The sequence below is a fragment of the Montipora capricornis genome, chromosome 14 (genome assembly GCF_036669925.1).
Source record: "Montipora capricornis isolate CH-2021 chromosome 14, ASM3666992v2, whole genome shotgun sequence".
NCBI lineage: Eukaryota > Metazoa > Cnidaria > Anthozoa > Scleractinia > Acroporidae > Montipora > Montipora capricornis.
Genome location: NC_090896.1, coordinates 20127300 through 20151465, shown reverse-complemented (window position 1 = coordinate 20151465; position 24166 = coordinate 20127300). Strand labels below are relative to the sequence as shown.

Below are 24166 nucleotides of genomic sequence, written 5' to 3'. Positions count from 1 at the left end.
AAAAAAACCCAAAAACCAATTTACAAAGCTCGGAAGAAACCCAAGGGGGGACATGAATTAGGGAGGCAATGTACCAAAACCCTAGAAAGGGCCAAGGCGTTGATGACGAGAGCTCTCCCGCCGTAGGACAGGGAGCGTTGCCTCCAAGAAGCCAGCACATTCTCCACGGCATCAATCCTAGGACGCCAGTTCACTTCCTCCAAATTCCCAGGCCCAATAAAGACGCCCAGCACTTTGATCTTGGCCGAGGTCCCAGTCCAGGGTGACAGGGGGGTCAGTCCTGCCAGACCACGAACCGAGCCACAATCCCTTGGATTTGGATCCCTGATTAAGCTTAGCACCAGAACCCCTTTCAAAAAGAGCATAAACTTCAAAAATAGCAGCAATGGCAATATCAGACGTGACAATGAGAGAGGTGTCATCGGCGTACTGCGAGATCGGAGACAGGGCCCGCGGGGGCCCGGGGACAGAAAGACCAATGATACGTGGATTGGCACGAATGTTAACAGCAAGCACTTCAGAAACTAGAACATACAATAATGGAGACAAAGGACAGCCCTGACGCACGCCACGAGACAAAGGAAAAAACCGAGACAGATAACCATTAACAACTACAGAGCTTTGGACAGCAGAATAGAACAGAACAACCCAACGGACAAAAGATGGGCCAAAACCCATCCTCGACAAAGTAGCACACATAAATGACCAATCCACTCTATCAAAGGCCTTTTCCTGGTCTAAGGAGAGAACGGCAACGGGATGTCAGATTCCGTGGCAAAGGCAACCACATCACGCAAAAGAGCAACATTCTCGCCAATAAACCTGCCAGGAACACCGCAGGTCTGATCCTCACTAACAAACCAGATGGATAACTTTGAGAAGGCGCCCAGCAATAAACACGAGAAGCAAGCTTATAGTCGACGTTGAGAAGGGAGATGGGGCGCCAGTTACGAGCGTCCAACCGATCTCCCTTCTTAAAGATTAAGGATATGAGACCCCGCCGTTGAGACAAAGACATAGAACCAGACAGATAACACGAATTCAAGACCTCCACTAAATCAGACCCAAGGACGTCCCAGAATTTCAAGTTAAAACTCCATGGGAGAGGCCATCGGACCCCGGGGCTTTACGACGAGCCATGCCAACAAGGGCACGATGACACTCCTCAAGAGTCAGAAAGCCCTCACAAAGATCAGCTTGGGCAGATGAAAGGACGAGGGACACATTACTGAGAAGAATATCTTGAGCGGCGGAATCCGTAGGACAGGCAGTAAAAAAAGAGAGGAGTAGAAAGTGGCGAACGAAGAACACAGATCAGAAGGTGTTGAAACAATGGACCCATCAGGGTTCCGAAGCGCAGAAACCCACCGGTCAGCAGACCGTTTCTTCTCTAAACGAAAAAAGTACGCCGATGAGACTTCGCCCTCCTCAACCCATCGGACACACGTGACCGTACTTGGGCACCTTGAGCAGCCCTGATGTCATAGGCGGAAAGCTGTTCAAGGGTGGATCGATAAACACCTAAAACAGACAGGCAACCAGCATCAAGCCGTGCCTTGAGGTGTGCCGCCAACTAGCCAACAAATCGCGTGACCAAGATTCTTTCTGCGACCGGCGCACACAGTAAGATACCGTAATGCCCTTCGATCTTTGCTTTACCGGAATCCCACCACTTGGAAAGAGAGGAAAAACAGAGCTTACAGTCCTTCCAATCGGCCCAAAAGTCAGAAATAAGGCGACAGACCAGTACTCCTCCTCCTCCAGGACTGAGGTATTAAGCTTCCAAAGCCCCGGACCAGGAGGAATAACGTCAGGAACAGTAAGAGAGCAGGACACAGCACAATGGTCTGAAAACGGACACGGAAGAATTTCACAAACAGAGACAGAGACGCAACCCAGACATAAGGGCACCCAATTAGATCTATACGGGAGGAGATAGAGCCATCCGCCTTAGTCCAGGTAAAGGCGGAGGAAGACGGATGGAGGTATCTCCAAATATCAATACAACAGACATCGTCAAAAAGACGACCAAGGGCAACAACACTCTCACGCGAGGTATCACCGACCACGGAGCCCACACGGTCAGCAGCGCGATCAAAGACGGTATTAAAATCGCCGGCGAGGAGGGTGGGAACTGAAGGGTCTAATCGGGAAGAGACCCCGTCCAGGAAGGCATCACGATCAGGGTTACGATTGGGAGCATAAATGCAAGCAACCCTGAACACAGCGCCACGCAAAGAAAACTCACATAACAAAAACCGACCACAACTATCAGAGGAAGAGATTTAACAAGGGACAACACTGGACGAAAACAAAAACATACAACCACAAGGACTTATTAGAGCCGGAGACACCACAACGGAAAGACCAGATGACTGGAAACCAGGACTGACACTCACTGAGGGAGATGCAGTGGGCCTCTTGGAGGCACACTACATCAGGAAACAACAGGCAAGGAATGAAGCCACTGTACAAACCCAGCTCGCTTAGACTGGTCTCGCAGACCGTTGACGTTAATTGAGACAACTGACAGAGCCATAATGGAGTACAGTAAAAGAGTAACTATGTACGTGCTTTGCGTTGGGGGAGGGAAAACGACACATCAGGCAAACCTTCGTGCTTCGCAGACTTGACAGTATCAGCTGAAGCACGAGTCTTCGATTTAGTAGAAGAGGGCGCAGCTCCGCTCTTCTTAGCCACCTTTGTAAGAGCCTTCCGGGAAGGAGTAACAGAAGAGCTATCAGAGGAGGTTCTCAACGGAATCACAACCGCGTTTACGAGGAGTGGATACCTCAACCATTTCCACCTCCAAAGGTTCAACAGATTGGGAGGATGGAGGAAACACCCGAAGAAACAAGACTGTCGGTACCACCACTAGCAAACAGTACCCCTTACGACGCACACCTGTATTCTCAGCCACTTTACATAAAGTGCCACCACTTGGTGGTTTTTAACATTTTGTAATTTTTTAACAGAATCTCAGTACTTTTGGCAGATGCCCGTAAATGCTCACGGCGGACAAGGTGCTCCCAGTCTCATGGCCACGAGATATGGTGGTCCGATTACAATCCGTGCCAAGGAAGGAATGCCCAAAGCCAACCTGAAAGCGAGGCGCACACAACGATCGCTCTTGTACAGTGGGCAGCAGCACCAGCATTGCATGGCACTTGCGTTGACGGCAAGAGGACAAATGCACATTGTGCTTGCTCTGACCTCGTTTTCATTTTCCCTTATAACAAAGTTAATTTTCACGGCAAATTACTTGTCTACGACCATACCACAGGGAAAACACCGGTTCTCGTCCGATCACCGAAGTTAAGCCCTGTCGGGCGGGGTTAGTACTTGGATGGGAGACCGCCTGGGAATACCCCGTGTTGTAGGCTTCCCTTTTTCCTTCTGTACACTTGATTATCTCAAAAAATCTCAGTTTCTTTCAATGAAAGAACATTCCAAACCAGGTTTTTTGAACACAACATGCCAACGATATGTCAAAGATGAGACATACGACAAAAACAAAATAGTTCACACGAGAAAGTGGAACTTGTATTCCCAAGGGAGCGCGTGCGCGCGAGACCTTATCAATCCAACGTTTATGACATGAAACGTATCTTTTCGTGTGAGCAAAGAACAGGATACGACAAGTAAAAAATGCATGCACTGTTATGCATTAGATGGAAGTTAACCTAGCCCGGATGATATGTATACAACGAAGGCTACAACACTACAACATTGATCTTGCGAAAACGTGACTTACGTGACGTAGCGCACTTCAAAGTCTTACTGTTCCCTGCTCAACACGGACAGTACGTATTCAAAGGGCCGATAAGACACTATCCTGACCATGAAAGATTTACTTTTTATGATAACAATCCAATTAACTGATAACATAGAGAAACCACAAAGTGTTGGCCACAGAAATGTAACGCCAACTGATCTGGCGGGTCCTCAGTTACTCAATGCAAAACGGGCTCTCCAGAACGCAACATAACACAACGCAAAATAAATCTATCGCGATGGAGCAGTACAAACACACATCCACTTACGTTTTCGAAACGATGCACGAGGATAAGAGCTCGACCCGCTGGCATTTTCTTGTCTCACTCGTCTATCGATGGAAATCGATGCGGCTGAAATAAACACGTCGTCTCCCTCTCTGTACGGCCAAGAATGAGAGAAATGAAATCACAGTTTTTCAGTGCACCAAGTACGGAACATTCACCTACAATTTCAGCAGTGGACTTCACAAATACAACTCACCTTCCTTAGTCCTTACACCGCCACCGCATCTCCTTCCCTGCCCTGCCTGAAACGTTACCAACAAACCTTCCCATTAGCCAACTTTGCCACCGGGGTTTGGTGCGGGGACTAGCGCGAACGCAGGTCCCCACTACCAGAAATTATACGCTCGAGTTACCCACATTTGGGGTAATCGCAAGGGTCAACCCAATCGAAGTGCAATGAAAGAGCCTCACCTTGAGAGGACTGCCTCCCTGATCACAGTGCCTCCCGCGTCAGGTAAGTATGCCTTTTCAGCCTCTCCGGGACCGCAAAACGCAACTTGTCTGCGCATACCATGTGGTAATGGAGGTCACGTGCTCCTCGTCCTGTCGTGTCGTGCTGTCCACTCGCTGCTATGCTACCTAGAAAAGAGAAGAGAATGTGAAGGTTGGTTGCTTGGTCACTTTTTCTGCTTTCACTTGATTATTTCTTCCCCAGAGGGAAGTGGGCCACGCTCGGAGGTAGTGCTATACCGAGGCAACCCGTGGCCGGGACGAGGCAAGCCTCTTTTCCACGGCCCAGTTCCAAAAATCAGTTTAATATATGAGCTGCTCGATGAGCAGCGGTATCAGATATTAAGCTGATAAGAACAGATTACTACACTTGATCTTAGCCAAAAGGCCGAGAAGCGATGCCCGTAAATGGCTCACGGCGGACAAGGTGCTCCCAGTCTCATGGCCACGAGATATGGTGGTCCGTTACAATCCGTGCCAAGGAAGGAATGCCCAAAGCCAACCTGAAAGCGAGGCGCACACAACGATCGCTCTTGTACAGTGGGCAGCAGCACCAGCATTGCATGGCACTTGCGTGACGGCAAGAGGACAAATGCACATTGTGCTTGCTCTGACCTCGTTTTCATTTTCCCTTATAACAAAGTTTAATTTTCACGGCAAATTACTTGTCTACGACCATACCACAGGGAAAACACCGGTTCTCGTCCGATCACCGAAGTTAAGCCCTGTCGGGCGGGGTTTAGTACTTGGATGGGAGACCGCCTGGGAATACCCCGTGTTGTAGGCTTCCCTTTTTCTTCTGTACACTTGATTATCTCAAAAAATCTCAGTTTCTTTCAATGAAAGAAAGACACATTCCAAACCAGGTTTTTTGAACACAACATGCCAACGATATGTCAAAGATGAGACATACGACAAAAACAAAATAGTTCACACGAGAAAGTGGAACTTGTATTCCCAAGGGAGCGCGTGCGCGCGAGATCTTATCAATCCAACGTTTATGACATGAAACGTATCTTTTCGTGTGAGCAAAGAACAGGATACGACAAGTAAAAAATGCATGCACTGTTATGCATTAGATGGAAGTTAACCTAGCCCGGATGATATGTATACAACGAAGGCTACAACACTACAACATTGATCTTGCGAAAACGTGACTTACGTGACGTAGCGCACTTCAAAGTCTTACTGTTCCCTGCTCAACACGGACAGTACGTATTCAAAGGGCCGATAAAGACACTATCCTGAACCATGAAAGATTTACTTTTTATGATAACAATCCAATTAACTGATAACATAGAGAAACCACAAAGTGTTGGCACAGAAATGTAACGCCAACTGATCTGGCGGGTCCTCAGTTACTCAATGCAAACGGGGCTCTCCAGAACGCAACATAACACAACGCAAAAGAAATCTATCGCGATGGAGCAGTACAAACACACATCCACTTACGTTTTCGAAACGATGCACGAGGATAAGAGCTCGACCCGCTGGCATTTTCTTGTCTCACTCGTCTATCGATGGAAATCGATGCGGCTGAAATAAACACGTCGTCTCCCTCTCTGTACGGCCAAGAATGAGAGAAATGAAATCACAGTTTTTCAGTGCACCAAGTACGGACATTCACCTACAATTTCAGCAGTGGACTTCACAAATACAACTCACCTTCCTTAGTCCTTACACCGCCACCGCATCTCCTTCCCTGCCCTGCCTGAAACGTTACCAACAAACTTCCCATTAGCCAACTTTGCCACCGGGGTTTGGTGCGGGACTAAGCGCGAACGCAGGTCCCCACTACCAGAAATTATACGCTCGAGTTACCCACATTTGGGGTAATCGCAAGGGTCAACCCCAATCGAAGTGCAATGAAAGAGCCTCACCTTGAGAGGACTGCCTCCCTGATCACCAAGTGCCTCCCGCGTCAGGTAAGTTTTTTTTATGTTTAAGGCGAATGGCAGCCCCCCGGTAGGGTGAGTGCAATGGCTGCCAGACATTCAGACTCATCCATCAACAACAATGGTTCGCCTCAAACGGGGGTGCACCAGCACGTCAAACGTCACCGGGGAATCGAACCCCGCCCCTACAAACAAAAAAAAAAAACAAAACTAACGAAGAAAAGCATTCACGAGACGCCTCGTCCGACTTACACTCGAGAATGGCATTTCCACATCAAACAAACAAACAAGCAAACCAACAGGACGAAGGACTACAGGACAAAACAAAAACAACCGAACTGTGCAGCGGCGAATGGCAGACCTGACAAGGACGCCAGTCAGAAAGACTCATCCTAACAGGAGTAGGTACGCCGCGAGACAGCAACAGCTTGGGGCGACAATGGGACTAGAACTGGGACAGAGAAAAACGACCATTGCAAACAGAGCCGATAATGCCAGACGCACCCCACTGACGATGAAAATAACGTAGACGACGGGGGGACTTGAAACGCTTAAAAAGGAGAGGTAGATTGAACTTGACACGAGAGCGGACCTTTGCGATGACATCGAGAGCACCGGGCGGCACATTACGGAAACGAAAGTCATTCCGAGCGAGCCAGATAAAATACTTACAGACAACCTAGGATGTACACGAAAACACGAGGAACTCGACGGATCTCAGCCGGGTCAAAAACCAAACAGCACGTGACGGCAAACCAAAGAAGGGGACGAAGACGAAAAAACCAAACAATAGAGACTGTAACCATGAAAGAACACTATGAGCAAGAGGGCAGGAGAAAAACAAGTGAGAAGGACATTCAGAGGCAAGACGGCAAAAAGCAAGAAGGGTCGACCGAGTACCCAAAAACCGACAAGGCGATCGGCAGTGTACAACACGCCATGGCGACCTTTCAGTTGAGATCGATCACTGGGCGGTCAAGATTGAAGAAGAACAATTGGGACCAGGTCGAAGGCCAGTAGAGAGTATAGCCATACAAAGGAAAAAACTTGTCAACACAATGGGGAGTCGGACGATCCTCAGACAGCAAAAACAAATAAACAGAATTTGCAGAGATAGAGGAAACAGCAGCAAACATGATGAGGGGACAAAGACGCAATGACAAGGGAGGAACGACGCCGACGGGAAAAGGAACCACCAACCAAACGCCAAGCAGACAGAAGAGCAGAGTAAAACGGGGGGAGGGACTTGGAGGAAAAGGCCTCAGGACGGGACAGAACAACATCAAGAGCAGGGACACCAAAACGAGAATCACACCAAAAGGAAAAGAAATGGACCCAACTACGCGGAGAAAACAGTGAAACGCCGAACCCACTGGACAAGAAGCGCAGAAACCTTAAGACGAAGATCAATGACAGAAAAACCCACCAGCAGATGTAGGCTGAACAACAACAGCACGAGAAACCAGATCGCGTTTGCCCTTCCAAAAAAACCCAAAAACCAATTTACAAAGCTCGGAAGAAACCCAAGGGGGGACATGAATTAGGGAGGCAATGTACCAAAACCCTAGAAAGGGCCAAGGCGTTGATGACGAGAGCTCTCCCGCCGTAGGACAGGGAGCGTTGCCTCCAAGAAGCCAGCACATTCTCCACGGCATCAATCCTAGGACGCCAGTTCACTTCCTCCAAATTCCCAGGCCCAATAAAGACGCCCAGCACTTTGATCTTGGCCGAGGTCCCAGTCCAGGGTGACAGGGGGGTCAGTCCTGCCAGACCACGAACCGAGCCACAATCCCTTGGATTTGGATCCCTGATTAAGCTTAGCACCAGAACCCCTTTCAAAAAGAGCATAAACTTCAAAAATAGCAGCAATGGCAATATCAGACGTGACAATGAGAGAGGTGTCATCGGCGTACTGCGAGATCGGAGACAGGGCCCGCGGGGGCCCGGGGACAGAAAGACCAATGATACGTGGATTGGCACGAATGTTAACAGCAAGCACTTCAGAAACTAGAACATACAATAATGGAGACAAAGGACAGCCCTGACGCACGCCACGAGACAAAGGAAAAAACCGAGACAGATAACCATTAACAACTACAGAGCTTTGGACAGCAGAATAGAACAGAACAACCCAACGGACAAAAGATGGGCCAAAACCCATCCTCGACAAAGTAGCACACATAAATGACCAATCCACTCTATCAAAGGCCTTTTCCTGGTCTAAGGAGAGAACGGCAACGGGATGTCAGATTCCGTGGCAAAGGCAACCACATCACGCAAAAGAGCAACATTCTCGCCAATAAACCTGCCAGGAACACCGCAGGTCTGATCCTCACTAACAAACCAGATGGATAACTTTGAGAAGGCGCCCAGCAATAAACACGAGAAGCAAGCTTATAGTCGACGTTGAGAAGGGAGATGGGGCGCCAGTTACGAGCGTCCAACCGATCTCCCTTCTTAAAGATTAAGGATATGAGACCCCGCCGTTGAGACAAAGACATAGAACCAGACAGATAACACGAATTCAAGACCTCCACTAAATCAGACCCAAGGACGTCCCAGAATTTCAAGTTAAAACTCCATGGGAGAGGCCATCGGACCCCGGGGCTTTACGACGAGCCATGCCAACAAGGGCACGATGACACTCCTCAAGAGTCAGAAAGCCCTCACAAAGATCAGCTTGGGCAGATGAAAGGACGAGGGACACATTACTGAGAAGAATATCTTGAGCGGCGGAATCCGTAGGACAGGCAGTAAAAAAAGAGAGGAGTAGAAAGTGGCGAACGAAGAACACAGATCAGAAGGTGTTGAAACAATGGACCCATCAGGGTTCCGAAGCGCAGAAACCCACCGGTCAGCAGACCGTTTCTTCTCTAAACGAAAAAAGTACGCCGATGAGACTTCGCCCTCCTCAACCCATCGGACACACGTGACCGTACTTGGGCACCTTGAGCAGCCCTGATGTCATAGGCGGAAAGCTGTTCAAGGGTGGATCGATAAACACCTAAAACAGACAGGCAACCAGCATCAAGCCGTGCCTTGAGGTGTGCCGCCAACTAGCCAACAAATCGCGTGACCAAGATTCTTTCTGCGACCGGCGCACACAGTAAGATACCGTAATGCCCTTCGATCTTTGCTTTACCGGAATCCCACCACTTGGAAAGAGAGGAAAAACAGAGCTTACAGTCCTTCCAATCGGCCCAAAAGTCAGAAATAAGGCGACAGACCAGTACTCCTCCTCCTCCAGGACTGAGGTATTAAGCTTCCAAAGCCCCGGACCAGGAGGAATAACGTCAGGAACAGTAAGAGAGCAGGACACAGCACAATGGTCTGAAAACGGACACGGAAGAATTTCACAAACAGAGACAGAGACGCAACCCAGACATAAGGGCACCCAATTAGATCTATACGGGAGGAGATAGAGCCATCCGCCTTAGTCCAGGTAAAGGCGGAGGAAGACGGATGGAGGTATCTCCAAATATCAATACAACAGACATCGTCAAAAAGACGACCAAGGGCAACAACACTCTCACGCGAGGTATCACCGACCACGGAGCCCACACGGTCAGCAGCGCGATCAAAGACGGTATTAAAATCGCCGGCGAGGAGGGTGGGAACTGAAGGGTCTAATCGGGAAGAGACCCCGTCCAGGAAGGCATCACGATCAGGGTTACGATTGGGAGCATAAATGCAAGCAACCCTGAACACAGCGCCACGCAAAGAAAACTCACATAACAAAAACCGACCACAACTATCAGAGGAAGAGATTTAACAAGGGACAACACTGGACGAAAACAAAAACATACAACCACAAGGACTTATTAGAGCCGGAGACACCACAACGGAAAGACCAGATGACTGGAAACCAGGACTGACACTCACTGAGGGAGATGCAGTGGGCCTCTTGGAGGCACACTACATCAGGAAACAACAGGCAAGGAATGAAGCCACTGTACAAACCCAGCTCGCTTAGACTGGTCTCGCAGACCGTTGACGTTAATTGAGACAACTGACAGAGCCATAATGGAGTACAGTAAAAGAGTAACTATGTACGTGCTTTGCGTTGGGGGAGGGAAAACGACACATCAGGCAAACCTTCGTGCTTCGCAGACTTGACAGTATCAGCTGAAGCACGAGTCTTCGATTTAGTAGAAGAGGGCGCAGCTCCGCTCTTCTTAGCCACCTTTGTAAGAGCCTTCCGGGAAGGAGTAACAGAAGAGCTATCAGAGGAGGTTCTCAACGGAATCACAACCGCGTTTACGAGGAGTGGATACCTCAACCATTTCCACCTCCAAAGGTTCAACAGATTGGGAGGATGGAGGAAACACCCGAAGAAACAAGACTGTCGGTACCACCACTAGCAAACAGTACCCCTTACGACGCACACCTGTATTCTCAGCCACTTTACATAAAGTGCCACCACTTGGTGGTTTTTAACATTTTGTAATTTTTTAACAGAATCTCAGTACTTTTGGCAGATGCCCGTAAATGCTCACGGCGGACAAGGTGCTCCCAGTCTCATGGCCACGAGATATGGTGGTCCGATTACAATCCGTGCCAAGGAAGGAATGCCCAAAGCCAACCTGAAAGCGAGGCGCACACAACGATCGCTCTTGTACAGTGGGCAGCAGCACCAGCATTGCATGGCACTTGCGTTGACGGCAAGAGGACAAATGCACATTGTGCTTGCTCTGACCTCGTTTTCATTTTCCCTTATAACAAAGTTAATTTTCACGGCAAATTACTTGTCTACGACCATACCACAGGGAAAACACCGGTTCTCGTCCGATCACCGAAGTTAAGCCCTGTCGGGCGGGGTTAGTACTTGGATGGGAGACCGCCTGGGAATACCCCGTGTTGTAGGCTTCCCTTTTTCCTTCTGTACACTTGATTATCTCAAAAAATCTCAGTTTCTTTCAATGAAAGAACATTCCAAACCAGGTTTTTTGAACACAACATGCCAACGATATGTCAAAGATGAGACATACGACAAAAACAAAATAGTTCACACGAGAAAGTGGAACTTGTATTCCCAAGGGAGCGCGTGCGCGCGAGACCTTATCAATCCAACGTTTATGACATGAAACGTATCTTTTCGTGTGAGCAAAGAACAGGATACGACAAGTAAAAAATGCATGCACTGTTATGCATTAGATGGAAGTTAACCTAGCCCGGATGATATGTATACAACGAAGGCTACAACACTACAACATTGATCTTGCGAAAACGTGACTTACGTGACGTAGCGCACTTCAAAGTCTTACTGTTCCCTGCTCAACACGGACAGTACGTATTCAAAGGGCCGATAAGACACTATCCTGACCATGAAAGATTTACTTTTTATGATAACAATCCAATTAACTGATAACATAGAGAAACCACAAAGTGTTGGCCACAGAAATGTAACGCCAACTGATCTGGCGGGTCCTCAGTTACTCAATGCAAAACGGGCTCTCCAGAACGCAACATAACACAACGCAAAATAAATCTATCGCGATGGAGCAGTACAAACACACATCCACTTACGTTTTCGAAACGATGCACGAGGATAAGAGCTCGACCCGCTGGCATTTTCTTGTCTCACTCGTCTATCGATGGAAATCGATGCGGCTGAAATAAACACGTCGTCTCCCTCTCTGTACGGCCAAGAATGAGAGAAATGAAATCACAGTTTTTCAGTGCACCAAGTACGGAACATTCACCTACAATTTCAGCAGTGGACTTCACAAATACAACTCACCTTCCTTAGTCCTTACACCGCCACCGCATCTCCTTCCCTGCCCTGCCTGAAACGTTACCAACAAACCTTCCCATTAGCCAACTTTGCCACCGGGGTTTGGTGCGGGGACTAGCGCGAACGCAGGTCCCCACTACCAGAAATTATACGCTCGAGTTACCCACATTTGGGGTAATCGCAAGGGTCAACCCAATCGAAGTGCAATGAAAGAGCCTCACCTTGAGAGGACTGCCTCCCTGATCACAGTGCCTCCCGCGTCAGGTAAGTATGCCTTTTCAGCCTCTCCGGGACCGCAAAACGCAACTTGTCTGCGCATACCATGTGGTAATGGAGGTCACGTGCTCCTCGTCCTGTCGTGTCGTGCTGTCCACTCGCTGCTATGCTACCTAGAAAAGAGAAGAGAATGTGAAGGTTGGTTGCTTGGTCACTTTTTCTGCTTTCACTTGATTATTTCTTCCCCAGAGGGAAGTGGGCCACGCTCGGAGGTAGTGCTATACCGAGGCAACCCGTGGCCGGGACGAGGCAAGCCTCTTTTCCACGGCCCAGTTCCAAAAATCAGTTTAATATATGAGCTGCTCGATGAGCAGCGGTATCAGATATTAAGCTGATAAGAACAGATTACTACACTTGATCTTAGCCAAAAGGCCGAGAAGCGATGCCCGTAAATGGCTCACGGCGGACAAGGTGCTCCCAGTCTCATGGCCACGAGATATGGTGGTCCGTTACAATCCGTGCCAAGGAAGGAATGCCCAAAGCCAACCTGAAAGCGAGGCGCACACAACGATCGCTCTTGTACAGTGGGCAGCAGCACCAGCATTGCATGGCACTTGCGTGACGGCAAGAGGACAAATGCACATTGTGCTTGCTCTGACCTCGTTTTCATTTTCCCTTATAACAAAGTTTAATTTTCACGGCAAATTACTTGTCTACGACCATACCACAGGGAAAACACCGGTTCTCGTCCGATCACCGAAGTTAAGCCCTGTCGGGCGGGGTTTAGTACTTGGATGGGAGACCGCCTGGGAATACCCCGTGTTGTAGGCTTCCCTTTTTCTTCTGTACACTTGATTATCTCAAAAAATCTCAGTTTCTTTCAATGAAAGAAAGACACATTCCAAACCAGGTTTTTTGAACACAACATGCCAACGATATGTCAAAGATGAGACATACGACAAAAACAAAATAGTTCACACGAGAAAGTGGAACTTGTATTCCCAAGGGAGCGCGTGCGCGCGAGATCTTATCAATCCAACGTTTATGACATGAAACGTATCTTTTCGTGTGAGCAAAGAACAGGATACGACAAGTAAAAAATGCATGCACTGTTATGCATTAGATGGAAGTTAACCTAGCCCGGATGATATGTATACAACGAAGGCTACAACACTACAACATTGATCTTGCGAAAACGTGACTTACGTGACGTAGCGCACTTCAAAGTCTTACTGTTCCCTGCTCAACACGGACAGTACGTATTCAAAGGGCCGATAAAGACACTATCCTGAACCATGAAAGATTTACTTTTTATGATAACAATCCAATTAACTGATAACATAGAGAAACCACAAAGTGTTGGCACAGAAATGTAACGCCAACTGATCTGGCGGGTCCTCAGTTACTCAATGCAAACGGGGCTCTCCAGAACGCAACATAACACAACGCAAAAGAAATCTATCGCGATGGAGCAGTACAAACACACATCCACTTACGTTTTCGAAACGATGCACGAGGATAAGAGCTCGACCCGCTGGCATTTTCTTGTCTCACTCGTCTATCGATGGAAATCGATGCGGCTGAAATAAACACGTCGTCTCCCTCTCTGTACGGCCAAGAATGAGAGAAATGAAATCACAGTTTTTCAGTGCACCAAGTACGGACATTCACCTACAATTTCAGCAGTGGACTTCACAAATACAACTCACCTTCCTTAGTCCTTACACCGCCACCGCATCTCCTTCCCTGCCCTGCCTGAAACGTTACCAACAAACTTCCCATTAGCCAACTTTGCCACCGGGGTTTGGTGCGGGACTAAGCGCGAACGCAGGTCCCCACTACCAGAAATTATACGCTCGAGTTACCCACATTTGGGGTAATCGCAAGGGTCAACCCCAATCGAAGTGCAATGAAAGAGCCTCACCTTGAGAGGACTGCCTCCCTGATCACCAAGTGCCTCCCGCGTCAGGTAAGTTTTTTTTATGTTTAAGGCGAATGGCAGCCCCCCGGTAGGGTGAGTGCAATGGCTGCCAGACATTCAGACTCATCCATCAACAACAATGGTTCGCCTCAAACGGGGGTGCACCAGCACGTCAAACGTCACCGGGGAATCGAACCCCGCCCCTACAAACAAAAAAAAAAAACAAAACTAACGAAGAAAAGCATTCACGAGACGCCTCGTCCGACTTACACTCGAGAATGGCATTTCCACATCAAACAAACAAACAAGCAAACCAACAGGACGAAGGACTACAGGACAAAACAAAAACAACCGAACTGTGCAGCGGCGAATGGCAGACCTGACAAGGACGCCAGTCAGAAAGACTCATCCTAACAGGAGTAGGTACGCCGCGAGACAGCAACAGCTTGGGGCGACAATGGGACTAGAACTGGGACAGAGAAAAACGACCATTGCAAACAGAGCCGATAATGCCAGACGCACCCCACTGACGATGAAAATAACGTAGACGACGGGGGGACTTGAAACGCTTAAAAAGGAGAGGTAGATTGAACTTGACACGAGAGCGGACCTTTGCGATGACATCGAGAGCACCGGGCGGCACATTACGGAAACGAAAGTCATTCCGAGCGAGCCAGATAAAATACTTACAGACAACCTAGGATGTACACGAAAACACGAGGAACTCGACGGATCTCAGCCGGGTCAAAAACCAAACAGCACGTGACGGCAAACCAAAGAAGGGGACGAAGACGAAAAAACCAAACAATAGAGACTGTAACCATGAAAGAACACTATGAGCAAGAGGGCAGGAGAAAAACAAGTGAGAAGGACATTCAGAGGCAAGACGGCAAAAAGCAAGAAGGGTCGACCGAGTACCCAAAAACCGACAAGGCGATCGGCAGTGTACAACACGCCATGGCGACCTTTCAGTTGAGATCGATCACTGGGCGGTCAAGATTGAAGAAGAACAATTGGGACCAGGTCGAAGGCCAGTAGAGAGTATAGCCATACAAAGGAAAAAACTTGTCAACACAATGGGGAGTCGGACGATCCTCAGACAGCAAAAACAAATAAACAGAATTTGCAGAGATAGAGGAAACAGCAGCAAACATGATGAGGGGACAAAGACGCAATGACAAGGGAGGAACGACGCCGACGGGAAAAGGAACCACCAACCAAACGCCAAGCAGACAGAAGAGCAGAGTAAAACGGGGGGAGGGACTTGGAGGAAAAGGCCTCAGGACGGGACAGAACAACATCAAGAGCAGGGACACCAAAACGAGAATCACACCAAAAGGAAAAGAAATGGACCCAACTACGCGGAGAAAACAGTGAAACGCCGAACCCACTGGACAAGAAGCGCAGAAACCTTAAGACGAAGATCAATGACAGAAAAACCCACCAGCAGATGTAGGCTGAACAACAACAGCACGAGAAACCAGATCGCGTTTGCCCTTCCAAAAAAACCCAAAAACCAATTTACAAAGCTCGGAAGAAACCCAAGGGGGGACATGAATTAGGGAGGCAATGTACCAAAACCCTAGAAAGGGCCAAGGCGTTGATGACGAGAGCTCTCCCGCCGTAGGACAGGGAGCGTTGCCTCCAAGAAGCCAGCACATTCTCCACGGCATCAATCCTAGGACGCCAGTTCACTTCCTCCAAATTCCCAGGCCCAATAAAGACGCCCAGCACTTTGATCTTGGCCGAGGTCCCAGTCCAGGGTGACAGGGGGGTCAGTCCTGCCAGACCACGAACCGAGCCACAATCCCTTGGATTTGGATCCCTGATTAAGCTTAGCACCAGAACCCCTTTCAAAAAGAGCATAAACTTCAAAAATAGCAGCAATGGCAATATCAGACGTGACAATGAGAGAGGTGTCATCGGCGTACTGCGAGATCGGAGACAGGGCCCGCGGGGGCCCGGGGACAGAAAGACCAATGATACGTGGATTGGCACGAATGTTAACAGCAAGCACTTCAGAAACTAGAACATACAATAATGGAGACAAAGGACAGCCCTGACGCACGCCACGAGACAAAGGAAAAAACCGAGACAGATAACCATTAACAACTACAGAGCTTTGGACAGCAGAATAGAACAGAACAACCCAACGGACAAAAGATGGGCCAAAACCCATCCTCGACAAAGTAGCACACATAAATGACCAATCCACTCTATCAAAGGCCTTTTCCTGGTCTAAGGAGAGAACGGCAACGGGATGTCAGATTCCGTGGCAAAGGCAACCACATCACGCAAAAGAGCAACATTCTCGCCAATAAACCTGCCAGGAACACCGCAGGTCTGATCCTCACTAACAAACCAGATGGATAACTTTGAGAAGGCGCCCAGCAATAAACACGAGAAGCAAGCTTATAGTCGACGTTGAGAAGGGAGATGGGGCGCCAGTTACGAGCGTCCAACCGATCTCCCTTCTTAAAGATTAAGGATATGAGACCCCGCCGTTGAGACAAAGACATAGAACCAGACAGATAACACGAATTCAAGACCTCCACTAAATCAGACCCAAGGACGTCCCAGAATTTCAAGTTAAAACTCCATGGGAGAGGCCATCGGACCCCGGGGCTTTACGACGAGCCATGCCAACAAGGGCACGATGACACTCCTCAAGAGTCAGAAAGCCCTCACAAAGATCAGCTTGGGCAGATGAAAGGACGAGGGACACATTACTGAGAAGAATATCTTGAGCGGCGGAATCCGTAGGACAGGCAGTAAAAAAAGAGAGGAGTAGAAAGTGGCGAACGAAGAACACAGATCAGAAGGTGTTGAAACAATGGACCCATCAGGGTTCCGAAGCGCAGAAACCCACCGGTCAGCAGACCGTTTCTTCTCTAAACGAAAAAAGTACGCCGATGAGACTTCGCCCTCCTCAACCCATCGGACACACGTGACCGTACTTGGGCACCTTGAGCAGCCCTGATGTCATAGGCGGAAAGCTGTTCAAGGGTGGATCGATAAACACCTAAAACAGACAGGCAACCAGCATCAAGCCGTGCCTTGAGGTGTGCCGCCAACTAGCCAACAAATCGCGTGACCAAGATTCTTTCTGCGACCGGCGCACACAGTAAGATACCGTAATGCCCTTCGATCTTTGCTTTACCGGAATCCCACCACTTGGAAAGAGAGGAAAAACAGAGCTTACAGTCCTTCCAATCGGCCCAAAAGTCAGAAATAAGGCGACAGACCAGTACTCCTCCTCCTCCAGGACTGAGGTATTAAGCTTCCAAAGCCCCGGACCAGGAGGAATAACGTCAGGAACAGTAAGAGAGCAGGACACAGCACAATGGTCTGAAAACGGACACGGAAGAATTTCACAAACAGAGACAGAGACGCAACCCAGACATAAGGGCACCCAATTAGATCTATACGGGAGGAGATAGAGCCATCCGCCTTAGTCCAGGTAAAGGCGGAGGAAGACGGATGGAGGTATCTCCAAATATCAATACAACAGACATCGTCAAAAAGACGACCAAGGGCAACAACACTCTCACGCGAGGTATCACCGACCACGGAGCCCACACGGTCAGCAGCGCGATCAAAGACGGTATTAAAATCGCCGGCGAGGAGGGTGGGAACTGAAGGGTCTAATCGGGAAGAGACCCCGTCCAGGAAGGCATCACGATCAGGGTTACGATTGGGAGCATAAATGCAAGCAACCCTGAACACAGCGCCACGCAAAGAAAACTCACATAACAAAAACCGACCACAACTATCAGAGGAAGAGATTTAACAAGGGACAACACTGGACGAAAACAAAAACATACAACCACAAGGACTTATTAGAGCCGGAGACACCACAACGGAAAGACCAGATGACTGGAAACCAGGACTGACACTCACTGAGGGAGATGCAGTGGGCCTCTTGGAGGCACACTACATCAGGAAACAACAGGCAAGGAATGAAGCCACTGTACAAACCCAGCTCGCTTAGACTGGTCTCGCAGACCGTTGACGTTAATTGAGACAACTGACAGAGCCATAATGGAGTACAGTAAAAGAGTAACTATGTACGTGCTTTGCGTTGGGGGAGGGAAAACGACACATCAGGCAAACCTTCGTGCTTCGCAGACTTGACAGTATCAGCTGAAGCACGAGTCTTCGATTTAGTAGAAGAGGGCGCAGCTCCGCTCTTCTTAGCCACCTTTGTAAGAGCCTTCCGGGAAGGAGTAACAGAAGAGCTATCAGAGGAGGTTCTCAACGGAATCACAACCGCGTTTACGAGGAGTGGATACCTCAACCATTTCCACCTCCAAAGGTTCAACAGATTGGGAGGATGGAGGAAACACCCGAAGAAACAAGACTGTCGGTACCACCACTAGCAAACAGTACCCCTTACGACGCACACCTGTATTCTCAGCCACTTTACATAAAGTGCCACCACTTGGTGGTTTTTAACATTTTGTAATTTTTTAACAGAATCTCAGTACTTTTGGCAGATGCCCGTAAATGCTCACGGCGGACAAGGTGCTCCCAGTCTCATGGCCACGAGATATGGTGGTCCGATTACAATCCGTGCCAAGGAAGGAATGCCCAAAGCCAACCTGAAAGCGAGGCGCACACAACGATCGCTCTTGTACAGTGGGCAGCAGCACCAGCATTGCATGGCACTTGCGTTGACGGCAAGAGGACAAATGCACATTGTGCTTGCTCTGACCTCGTTTTCATTTTCCCTTATAACAAAGTTAATTTTCACGGCAAATTACTTGTCTACGACCATACCACAGGGAAAACACCGGTTCTCGTCCGATCACCGAAGTTAAGCCCTGTCGGGCGGGGTTAGTACTTGGATGGGAGACCGCCTGGGAATACCCCGTGTTGTAGGCTTCCCTTTTTCCTTCTGTACACTTGATTATCTCAAAAAATCTCAGTTTCTTTCAATGAAAGAACATTCCAAACCAGGTTTTTTGAACACAACATGCCAACGATATGTCAAAGATGAGACATACGACAAAAACAAAATAGTTCACACGAGAAAGTGGAACTTGTATTCCCAAGGGAGCGCGTGCGCGCGAGATCTTATCAATCCAACGTTTATGACATGAAACGTATCTTTTCGTGTGAGCAAAGAACAGGATACGACAAGTAAAAAATGCATGCACTGTTATGCATTAGATGGAAGTTAACCTAGCCCGGATGATATGTATACAACGAAGGCTACAACACTACAACATTGATCTTGCGAAAACGTGACTTACGTGACGTAGCGCACTTCAAAGTCTTACTGTTCCCTGCTCAACACGGACAGTACGTATTCAAAGGGCCGATAAGACACTATCCTGACCATGAAAGATTTACTTTTTATGATAACAATCCAATTAACTGATAACATAGAGAAACCACAAAGTGTTGGCCACAGAAATGTAACGCCAACTGATCTGGCGGGTCCTCAGTTACTCAATGCAAAACGGGCTCTCCAGAACGCAACATAACACAACGCAAAAGAAATCTATCGCGATGGAGCAGTACAAACACACATCCACTTACGTTTTCGAAACGATGCACGAGGATAAGAGCTCGACCCGCTGGCATTTTCTTGTCTCACTCGTCTATCGATGGAAATCGATGCGGCTGAAATAAACACGTCGTCTCCCTCTCTGTACGGCCAAGAATGAGAGAAATGAAATCACAGTTTTTCAGTGCACCAAGTACGGAACATTCACCTACAATTTCAGCAGTGGACTTCACAAATACAACTCACCTTCCTTAGTCCTTACACCGCCACCGCATCTCCTTCCCTGCCCTGCCTGAAACGTTACCAACAAACCTTCCCATTAGCCAACTTTGCCACCGGGGTTTGGTGCGGGGACTAGCGCGAACGCAGGTCCCCACTACCAGAAATTATACGCTCGAGTTACCCACATTTGGGGTAATCGCAAGGGTCAACCCAATCGAAGTGCAATGAAAGAGCCTCACCTTGAGAGGACTGCCTCCCTGATCACAGTGCCTCCCGCGTCAGGTAAGTATGCCTTTTCAGCCTCTCCGGGACCGCAAAACGCAACTTGTCTGCGCATACCATGTGGTAATGGAGGTCACGTGCTCCTCGTCCTGTCGTGTCGTGCTGTCCACTCGCTGCTATGCTACCTAGAAAAGAGAAGAGAATGTGAAGGTTGGTTGCTTGGTCACTTTTTCTGCTTTCACTTGATTATTTCTTCCCCAGAGGGAAGTGGGCCACGCTCGGAGGTAGTGCTATACCGAGGCAACCCGTGGCCGGGACGAGGCAAGCCTCTTTTCCACGGCCCAGTTCCAAAAATCAGTTTAATATATGAGCTGCTCGATGAGCAGCGGTATCAGATATTAAGCTGATAAGAACAGATTACTACACTTGATCTTAGCCAAAAGGCCGAGAAGCGATGCCCGTAAATGGCTCACGGCGGACAAGGTGCTCCCAGTCTCATGGCCACGAGATATGGTGGTCCGTTACAATCCGTGCCAAGGAAGGAATGCCCAAAGCCAACCTGAAAGCGAGGCGCACACAACGATCGCTCTTGTACAGTGGGCAGCAGCACCAGCATTGCATGGCACTTGCGTGACGGCAAGAGGACAAATGCACATTGTGCTTGCTCTGACCTCGTTTTCATTTTCCCTTATAACAAAGTTTAATTTTCACGGCAAATTACTTGTCTACGACCATACCACAGGGAAAACACCGGTTCTCGTCCGATCACCGAAGTTAAGCCCTGTCGGGCGGGGTTTAGTACTTGGATGGGAGACCGCCTGGGAATACCCCGTGTTGTAGGCTTCCCTTTTTCTTCTGTACACTTGATTATCTCAAAAAATCTCAGTTTCTTTCAATGAAAGAAAGACACATTCCAAACCAGGTTTTTTGAACACAACATGCCAACGATATGTCAAAGATGAGACATACGACAAAAACAAAATAGTTCACACGAGAAAGTGGAACTTGTATTCCCAAGGGAGCGCGTGCGCGCGAGATCTTATCAATCCAACGTTTATGACATGAAACGTATCTTTTCGTGTGAGCAAAGAACAGGATACGACAAGTAAAAAATGCATGCACTGTTATGCATTAGATGGAAGTTAACCTAGCCCGGATGATATGTATACAACGAAGGCTACAACACTACAACATTGATCTTGCGAAAACGTGACTTACGTGACGTAGCGCACTTCAAAGTCTTACTGTTCCCTGCTCAACACGGACAGTACGTATTCAAAGGGCCGATAAAGACACTATCCTGAACCATGAAAGATTTACTTTTTATGATAACAATCCAATTAACTGATAACATAGAGAAACCACAAAGTGTTGGCACAGAAATGTAACGCCAACTGATCTGGCGGGTCCTCAGTTACTCAATGCAAACGGGGCTCTCCAGAACGCAACATAACACAACGCAAAAGAAATCTATCGCGATGGAGCAGTACAAACACACATCCACTTACGTTTTCGAAACGATGCACGAGGATAAGAGCTCGACCCGCTGGCATTTTCTTGTCTCACTCGTCTATCGATGGAAATCGATGCGGCTGAAATAAACACGTCGTCTCCCTCTCTGTACGGCCAAGAATGAGAGAAATGAAATCACAGTTTTTCAGTGCACCAAGTACGGACATTCACCTACAATTTCAGCAGTGGACTTCACAAATACAACTCACCTTCCTTAGTCCTTACACCGCCACCGCATCTCCTTCCCTGCCCTGCCTGAAACGTTACCAACAAACTTCCCATTAGCCAACTTTGCCACCGGGGTTTGGTGCGGGACTAAGCGCGAACGCAGGTCCCCACTACCAGAAATTATACGCTCGAGTTACCCACATTTGGGGTAATCGCAAGGGTCAACCCCAATCGAAGTGCAATGAAAGAGCCTCACCTTGAGAGGACTGCCTCCCTGATCACCAAGTGCCTCCCGCGTCAGGTAAGTTTTTTTTATGTTTAAGGCGAATGGCAGCCCCCCGGTAGGGTGAGTGCAATGGCTGCCAGACATTCAGACTCATCCATCAACAACAATGGTTCGCCTCAAACGGGGGTGCACCAGCACGTCAAACGTCACCGGGGAATCGAACCCCGCCCCTACAAACAAAAAAAAAAAACAAAACTAACGAAGAAAAGCATTCACGAGACGCCTCGTCCGACTTACACTCGAGAATGGCATTTCCACATCAAACAAACAAACAAGCAAACCAACAGGACGAAGGACTACAGGACAAAACAAAAACAACCGAACTGTGCAGCGGCGAATGGCAGACCTGACAAGGACGCCAGTCAGAAAGACTCATCCTAACAGGAGTAGGTACGCCGCGAGACAGCAACAGCTTGGGGCGACAATGGGACTAGAACTGGGACAGAGAAAAACGACCATTGCAAACAGAGCCGATAATGCCAGACGCACCCCACTGACGATGAAAATAACGTAGACGACGGGGGGACTTGAAACGCTTAAAAAGGAGAGGTAGATTGAACTTGACACGAGAGCGGACCTTTGCGATGACATCGAGAGCACCGGGCGGCACATTACGGAAACGAAAGTCATTCCGAGCGAGCCAGATAAAATACTTACAGACAACCTAGGATGTACACGAAAACACGAGGAACTCGACGGATCTCAGCCGGGTCAAAAACCAAACAGCACGTGACGGCAAACCAAAGAAGGGGACGAAGACGAAAAAACCAAACAATAGAGACTGTAACCATGAAAGAACACTATGAGCAAGAGGGCAGGAGAAAAACAAGTGAGAAGGACATTCAGAGGCAAGACGGCAAAAAGCAAGAAGGGTCGACCGAGTACCCAAAAACCGACAAGGCGATCGGCAGTGTACAACACGCCATGGCGACCTTTCAGTTGAGATCGATCACTGGGCGGTCAAGATTGAAGAAGAACAATTGGGACCAGGTCGAAGGCCAGTAGAGAGTATAGCCATACAAAGGAAAAAACTTGTCAACACAATGGGGAGTCGGACGATCCTCAGACAGCAAAAACAAATAAACAGAATTTGCAGAGATAGAGGAAACAGCAGCAAACATGATGAGGGGACAAAGACGCAATGACAAGGGAGGAACGACGCCGACGGGAAAAGGAACCACCAACCAAACGCCAAGCAGACAGAAGAGCAGAGTAAAACGGGGGGAGGGACTTGGAGGAAAAGGCCTCAGGACGGGACAGAACAACATCAAGAGCAGGGACACCAAAACGAGAATCACACCAAAAGGAAAAGAAATGGACCCAACTACGCGGAGAAAACAGTGAAACGCCGAACCCACTGGACAAGAAGCGCAGAAACCTTAAGACGAAGATCAATGACAGAAAAACCCACCAGCAGATGTAGGCTGAACAACAACAGCACGAGAAACCAGATCGCGTTTGCCCTTCCAAAAAAACCCAAAAACCAATTTACAAAGCTCGGAAGAAACCCAAGGGGGGACATGAATTAGGGAGGCAATGTACCAAAACCCTAGAAAGGGCCAAGGCGTTGATGACGAGAGCTCTCCCGCCGTAGGACAGGGAGCGTTGCCTCCAAGAAGCCAGCACATTCTCCACGGCATCAATCCTAGGACGCCAGTTCACTTCCTCCAAATTCCCAGGCCCAATAAAGACGCCCAGCACTTTGATCTTGGCCGAGGTCCCAGTCCAGGGTGACAGGGGGGTCAGTCCTGCCAGACCACGAACCGAGCCACAATCCCTTGGATTTGGATCCCTGATTAAGCTTAGCACCAGAACCCCTTTCAAAAAGAGCATAAACTTCAAAAATAGCAGCAATGGCAATATCAGACGTGACAATGAGAGAGGTGTCATCGGCGTACTGCGAGATCGGAGACAGGGCCCGCGGGGGCCCGGGGACAGAAAGACCAATGATACGTGGATTGGCACGA

The 24166-nt window shown here is 48.6% G+C and overlaps 15 non-coding genes across 15 annotated transcripts; 6 read left to right on the top strand and 9 right to left on the bottom strand.

Annotated features, from left to right (window-relative positions):
- Positions 1–3264: 3264 nt before the first annotated feature.
- LOC138034011 (5S ribosomal RNA) lies at positions 3265–3383 on the top strand. The gene has a single exon (XR_011128787.1). It is a non-coding gene; the product is annotated as a 5S ribosomal RNA (ribosomal RNA).
- A 976-nt stretch (positions 3384–4359) lies between these two features.
- Positions 4360–4523, bottom strand: LOC138033923 (U1 spliceosomal RNA). The gene has a single exon (XR_011128707.1). It is a non-coding gene; the product is annotated as a U1 spliceosomal RNA (small nuclear RNA).
- A 194-nt stretch (positions 4524–4717) lies between these two features.
- LOC138033988 (U2 spliceosomal RNA) lies at positions 4718–4911 on the bottom strand. The gene has a single exon (XR_011128768.1). It is a non-coding gene; the product is annotated as a U2 spliceosomal RNA (small nuclear RNA).
- Positions 4912–5178: 267 nt separating this feature from the next.
- LOC138034032 (5S ribosomal RNA) lies at positions 5179–5298 on the top strand. Its single transcript, XR_011128807.1, has one exon. It is a non-coding gene; the product is annotated as a 5S ribosomal RNA (ribosomal RNA).
- A 978-nt stretch (positions 5299–6276) lies between these two features.
- LOC138033955 (U1 spliceosomal RNA) lies at positions 6277–6444 on the bottom strand. The gene has a single exon (XR_011128737.1). It is a non-coding gene; the product is annotated as a U1 spliceosomal RNA (small nuclear RNA).
- Positions 6445–11153: 4709 nt separating this feature from the next.
- Positions 11154–11272, top strand: LOC138034007 (5S ribosomal RNA). The gene has a single exon (XR_011128783.1). It is a non-coding gene; the product is annotated as a 5S ribosomal RNA (ribosomal RNA).
- Positions 11273–12248: 976 nt separating this feature from the next.
- Positions 12249–12412, bottom strand: LOC138033922 (U1 spliceosomal RNA). The gene has a single exon (XR_011128706.1). It is a non-coding gene; the product is annotated as a U1 spliceosomal RNA (small nuclear RNA).
- Positions 12413–12606: 194 nt separating this feature from the next.
- LOC138033987 (U2 spliceosomal RNA) lies at positions 12607–12800 on the bottom strand. The gene has a single exon (XR_011128767.1). It is a non-coding gene; the product is annotated as a U2 spliceosomal RNA (small nuclear RNA).
- Positions 12801–13067: 267 nt separating this feature from the next.
- LOC138034031 (5S ribosomal RNA) lies at positions 13068–13187 on the top strand. The gene has a single exon (XR_011128806.1). It is a non-coding gene; the product is annotated as a 5S ribosomal RNA (ribosomal RNA).
- A 978-nt stretch (positions 13188–14165) lies between these two features.
- LOC138033954 (U1 spliceosomal RNA) lies at positions 14166–14333 on the bottom strand. Its single transcript, XR_011128736.1, has one exon. It is a non-coding gene; the product is annotated as a U1 spliceosomal RNA (small nuclear RNA).
- A 4709-nt stretch (positions 14334–19042) lies between these two features.
- Positions 19043–19161, top strand: LOC138033995 (5S ribosomal RNA). The gene has a single exon (XR_011128775.1). It is a non-coding gene; the product is annotated as a 5S ribosomal RNA (ribosomal RNA).
- Positions 19162–20137: 976 nt separating this feature from the next.
- On the bottom strand, positions 20138–20301 carry LOC138033921 (U1 spliceosomal RNA). Its single transcript, XR_011128705.1, has one exon. It is a non-coding gene; the product is annotated as a U1 spliceosomal RNA (small nuclear RNA).
- A 194-nt stretch (positions 20302–20495) lies between these two features.
- On the bottom strand, positions 20496–20689 carry LOC138033986 (U2 spliceosomal RNA). The gene has a single exon (XR_011128766.1). It is a non-coding gene; the product is annotated as a U2 spliceosomal RNA (small nuclear RNA).
- Positions 20690–20956: 267 nt separating this feature from the next.
- LOC138034030 (5S ribosomal RNA) lies at positions 20957–21076 on the top strand. The gene has a single exon (XR_011128805.1). It is a non-coding gene; the product is annotated as a 5S ribosomal RNA (ribosomal RNA).
- Positions 21077–22054: 978 nt separating this feature from the next.
- Positions 22055–22222, bottom strand: LOC138033953 (U1 spliceosomal RNA). The gene has a single exon (XR_011128735.1). It is a non-coding gene; the product is annotated as a U1 spliceosomal RNA (small nuclear RNA).
- Positions 22223–24166: the final 1944 nt, after the last annotated feature.